This window comes from Nannospalax galili, unplaced genomic scaffold, assembly GCF_000622305.1.
Source record: "Nannospalax galili isolate Female #2095 unplaced genomic scaffold, S.galili_v1.0 scaffold542, whole genome shotgun sequence".
Taxonomy (NCBI): Eukaryota; Metazoa; Chordata; class Mammalia; order Rodentia; family Spalacidae; genus Nannospalax; species Nannospalax galili.
This window is the reverse complement of record NW_008349083.1, coordinates 2629462-2635308: the sequence shown is the minus strand read 5'-3', so window position 1 is coordinate 2635308 and position 5847 is coordinate 2629462.

Sequence of the window (5847 nt, the reverse complement as noted above, 5' to 3'; positions counted from 1 at the left end):
ATCATGTTTATAATTGTTCTTTTGAGTTCCATGTCTTACATTATCTCTAGGAGATTCTCATCATACTCCTCTAGAGGACTATTGGTATTTGGTAGGGATATGTTATTTTGGTTTTTCATGTTATTATTTTTTCTCTGTGATTTTGACATGTGAATTTCTTTTGTAGTTTCTGATTCTTGTGTGAGACTCAAGCCTTGAAGTTTAGTTCTGCTTCTTTTTGTAAACTTTATGTGTTTTTGTGGTTGAATTTTTGGGCATGACAAGTTGGTTTGTCTAAGCTTCCAGTTCTCTCTTTTGATTTTATATTGGAGTGGCCAGATTGCTTTTGTCTTCAGGAGTTCCCACAGAGGCCCAAGTCAGATGAGGATCAGATGCTCTTAGGCTTTCTCCTAAGGTCTGGATCCCTCCAGGAAAGATTTTGGCTTCAGGAATTTGGGGATTGGACTGGCCTGGGGTCCAGGCCCAGGAAAGATGCTGGTCTAGGGCAGCTGGTGGCCATACCACCCAGAGATGCAAAGGCAGATGGGGGTGAGAAGTGGCCTCAAGAACTCCTGGAGACTGCACTGAGGAGCTGGGTTGGTCTGGATGCAAAGGATCAGGAAGAGGAATGGCCAGCCCCTGTGTCCGGGAAAGAGGCTGGTGGTGGTGTAGGCCCAGGGAAGCAGAGCGAGGTGAGGGTGGGTCCAGGCCCAGAAGCAGTGCCCCTGGGGACCATAGAAGGCACTGAGTTGGTCTGGATGAAAGGGATCAGGAAGCAGTGGTGGTTTCCCAGGTGTCTGGGGCCCCAAGACAATGGGAAATGGGACAGGACCCAAACTAGGAGGAGAGACCGAGGGGGAGATGGGAGGGTGAATGAGGCTGGGGGAGTCAAGGTGCGGAGGGCGCGATGGACTTACCCAGGAGTGAGGCCTATGCATCAGAGAGAGGCCTCCGGGTCCTGCAGGCCCAAGGGAGCAATGAATATTCTTATATGATCAAAAGATCCAAACCCTAATGCTGAAAATTTTGGGTACGCCATGCCTCTTCATGCACGGCAGAAGCTGCTACAGACGCAGTCTTTTTATATGGGTCAGGCATGATTGAAATGTCACAGAAAATTTCAATTCCAATCCAAAATAGAAGCTGTGATTTCAATTCTTTTTCCCAAGGAGATTTTGTTGATTCAAATGAAGGAAAAGCAAATTGGAGGAAGCTGTCTTTGATTAAATATTTGTAATCACAGAAGTTTTGAATAACATAACCTATTCATTTACATTACATTACCATTGACTCTTTATGCACTGAAACAAGTTTAGTCTGGTTCAGGAGGGACAGTGACCCACCTGTTACCAGTTGTGTGTTAGCAGTAATGCGCTAATCTGAACAAGGTTTAAAAGTAGCCTGCTTAACAAATAACAAACTTGTCATTTGTAATGACTGACTTACAATTTTTAAAATCTAGGACTAAAACCCAAGTGTGGACTGGCTTTCTGTATCAGCAAAACACAAAATGAATTATAGACTTACCGTTCATCTAGTTCATTTCATTATGAGAGAAATGACCCTCTACCCTTTGAGATATAAAACCACTGGTTCAATCAAATCCACAGTTTTCCAAGTCTTTCCTGAGTTTTGAACACTTGTTTCATCTTTCTCTTTGTCAAATGTTCTATTCCTCTCCCAGGAATGATTTCACATGCAAGTACTAGAACATTGACTGAGACCAAAGGGCTTTTAAGTCTCCCACAATCCATAAGTCCACAGGTGGGCAGCTTAGTTACTGCAGTTTTTCAGTGATATCACCAATGACCAAGGTTCCCTCTAACTCTTTGAATCCTATTTGCTCTGGTTAAGGTCTTCTCATGGCAGTCATAAAATAGTACTCGGAGCTCTGATCTTCTTATTTCAGAAAAATTATTTATTCTTTGAGAATTTCATGCATGTATGAAATCTCCCTTTTTTAAAGGTATACTATGTTATAGACTTTCTGTGGTTCAGAGCACTGGCTGCTCTTACAGAAGACCTGGGTACAATTCCTAGCATCCACATGGTGGCTAATAACCATTTGTAACTCCAGTTCGAAGGGATCTAATGCCCCCTTCTGATCTCCATAGGCATTGCATGGCAGGGGCACACTTACATACATGAAGGCAATACACTAATACACATAAAATAAAAATAAAATTTCTTAAATGCTATACCTCAACATGAGTCCTGTGTATAGCTTAAAGGCTTTATAACAAGAAACACCACCAGATAGGAGAAACCTTCCTTTGAGTTGTTGTTCAGGGTAGTCTAGGTGACTCCCAAATTACATAGGCTATTGCCATAGCCCTTGATTGCCTCTCAGAACTCTAAGATAGGACCCTATTGTTGAAGACAAGATATACTTCAGACACAGGACATAGAGCAATGGAGCAGAAACTGACCTGGAAGCCTCTTCCATGAAGGCTAGCTCTCATAGTTTTGGAGAACACTATGCAAGCTGCTAAGGGAAAACATCAATTGATGGTCCAACCCCAGCTTTAAGGCCTAATAACCACTCAATGACCAGCATAGCAAACTGTTTGTCTTGGAGGTAATCAACAACTGCCTAATTGGACCTAAGTCCAACTCAATGGGAGGGAACACATATGTGGTACTGTAAACATAGCCAAATACACATAGCTGGAGAGGTCATAGGCCTTAGAAAAAAATCCCAAGGCTGTCATATCTATAGACAAGTTAAATTTCTTACTCTGTGCTAAATATGGATTCTTATATTTACAGACAAATAAAGTCACCACTCATCAAAGAAGCATCTTTTGCAAGAGATGGAGACTATTACAGAGTTCCACAACTGGTCACACACAAAGATTAAATGTCTGTGAAATGCCCAACCCTAAGTGACACATCTACAATGGAACCTCTACACCTAAGGCTCATGGAGCATAGTGGAATAAGGGGTAGAGAAAATACTAATGCAGCTCTCAACTCTCATCAGTGAAGCTTTCTCATGCAGTAGAGGGCAATGAACTCAAGGTTCAGAGACCATTTCAGAAAGTTGTAAGAACCAGGGGAGAAGGTGCATGACCATATGAAAATAGAATCTTATAGGCTCCTGGGCCCTTGCCTATATGAACTTACAGTAATGGTGATAGCATTCATAAGGTCCATACAAACTCAAGCAGACAAAAACCTAGGATAGAACTGTGTAAGTGGGCAGCAGACCCCAATTTTATCTGGATAATTGTTGGACAGTTGATTACTACTGGGTGAGGAAGAGCTGGTCTTCTTTAAGGGAGTGATTCTAGATAGGATGACTAGACCCCACTGGATGAGCTTTCACTGAGAGATGTCAGGGGACATTAACTTGACTCGATAGGCCTTACTGTAAATTTCAGAATGCATGAAATCCAGTGGGGGACTATGGAATGGTGTCAGTGGGAAAAGGGCTAAGATGTTGTGTATGAAATACACATTGATGTGGTTATTAGGCCTTAAAATTGTACTTCTTATTTTCCTATTTTCATATCATCTGGCCTTAACTATCATATCTGAAGGCTTTGTGTGTAGTATAGGGGTACAGTTCTTGCCCAGAATGATGAAGGCCCTAGGTTTGATTCTCATAACTGTAAGAAAACTAATTATAAGTGAAAAACAGAAGGGCATCAAATTAGAAAGGATACATATGGATGGGAGGGTCCAACAGGAGTTGGAGGCAGTTAGGGGATAGATGTGATCAAAAACATTGTATATATCTGTGAAATTCAAAAAGCATAAATAAGAATTTTTTTAAACTATCTTTTCATGTGTTTGTGTATGTGTGTGTGCACATGTGCATTTGAAGGTCAGAGGACAACCTGCGGGAGTCAGTTCTCTCCTCCCATCATATGTTCTGGGAATCCAGTTCAGACTGGATCAGTTGGCAGACTATGTGGCAAGCACCTTCACCCACTGAGCCATCTCGCCATCTATATATGTATTTTATCTTTACTCTGAAATGCTTAGGAGAAAATACATGAGTAAGTATATAAAAGGACATGTCTTCCCATCTCTGCTTTACTCAGGGAGGAAACTCTCACTGAGAAGCCACCTTACAGACATTTCATTATGCCTTCTATTCCACAACTTCATTGTGATTGTTAGCTGCAAGAAAAGCAGGGAAAGTAAGAATTTGGCTTTTAAAATACTCCTTAGTGGAAGACGCACAAGAGAGAAAGTATTGGGAAATAGCTGATGTGTGGTAATGGACAAGATCTAAGCAGCATATGAAGCAATTAAATTGACGGACTTCAATTTGAAGCAGATTTGATACAGTAGGTCTGAGGTGGAGCCTGTGAATTCATATATTTTGTATGTTCTCACATATCAATTCTGCTATACCATACTGCCCTCTGAGCACCTGTGGTCCATATTTTGTCTATTATAATATGTCTATAAAAACTGGAAAGGAGAGGATGAGATGGCTCAGTGGGAAAAGGTGTGTGCCATCCAAACTGATGACCTGAGTTTGATATCCAGAACCACAAAGTGGCAGTACACAACTGACTTCCAAAAGTTGTCTTCTGACCTAAACAGGAGTTCAGTGGCATGTGCATACAGACATACACATGCATAATAAATCAGTGTTAAAAAAATTATGTCAGCACAATTATTCTTCCTTACAACCTTGTCCTTGAAATTTCTTTTTCCTGCCATTTTCTGTGTAGAGCTGCGGTGTATTTGTTAACTAGGCTGACCTCAAACTCATTATGTAACAAAGGATGGCCTTGAACTCCTGATCCTTCCACTTCCATCATTCAAGTGCTGAATTATAGGTGTGCACCACCATGCCTGGTTTATACAAGGCTAGAACTGAACACAGGGCTTTGCATGCACAGCAAGTAATCTTGTAACTGAGCCACATGCCCAGCCTCATCCCATTCACTGTTGATGAAATATGATGTATGTGCAATATTTAGCACAGATATTAGCTGTAATACCTGTAAATATTTTCTTCCCTTTTTCTAACCTTATTTAACTTATAAACTATAAGGGGAAGGAATAGGGCTAATACACCCCTCAGCTATCACCAGTGAGGCTTCCTTGTATATTAGAGTGTGATGCACACAGAAGGACACAACTGGCCAAGTTTGGGAGAATAAGAGACTATAGAGTGTAGGATGGGACTCCTATATGGAACCCCACCCACCTACAGCTGAGGGACCATTGCAGAAGAGGAGGTGGAAAGATTTCAAGAGCCAGGGCTGGTTCATGAACACAGGGAGGTAGAGGCTTCCAGGCCAGTGGAGGCTTGCTCATGTGAACCTGTGGAAGCAGTGGTGATGAGCACAGGTCCCATGTCAGCTCAATTAAACACAGGCCCAAAGGGGAGGTGAGAAATAGGTGGCAAGCCAGCACTAGATTGAGAACTATTTGAGACTGATTACTGCTGGGGTAGGGAGAGTAAGACTTGCATATGACCACTGGATGGGCTGACTAGACTCCAGTGGATGCATTTACACTGAAGGACATTTGGGTACAAACACCTGAATGACTAGGACTCAGCATGTATGGCAGAGTGCATAGAGTTCAGTGGGGGAATAAGGGGAGGCATGACTGGGGGAGGGGTCTGGATTTGAGTGGGAAATGTATGAAATTAAAAGAGCTTGATAAAAAGGGGGAAAATGCCAGTATAAATTTTTAAAAATCTGTATCTCCTTTTCCCTCTTCACTTCTTTTTTTTTTTTTTTTAATGAGAGTGTCATAGTTAGATTCAGTAGTCAACCTGACACACATGGAAAGAAGGAACCACAGCTGAGGAATTTCCTCCATCAGATAGGAGCCTATCTCTGCCGCATTTTGTTAGCCACTGATATGGGAGAGCCCAGCTCACTGTGGGCGGTG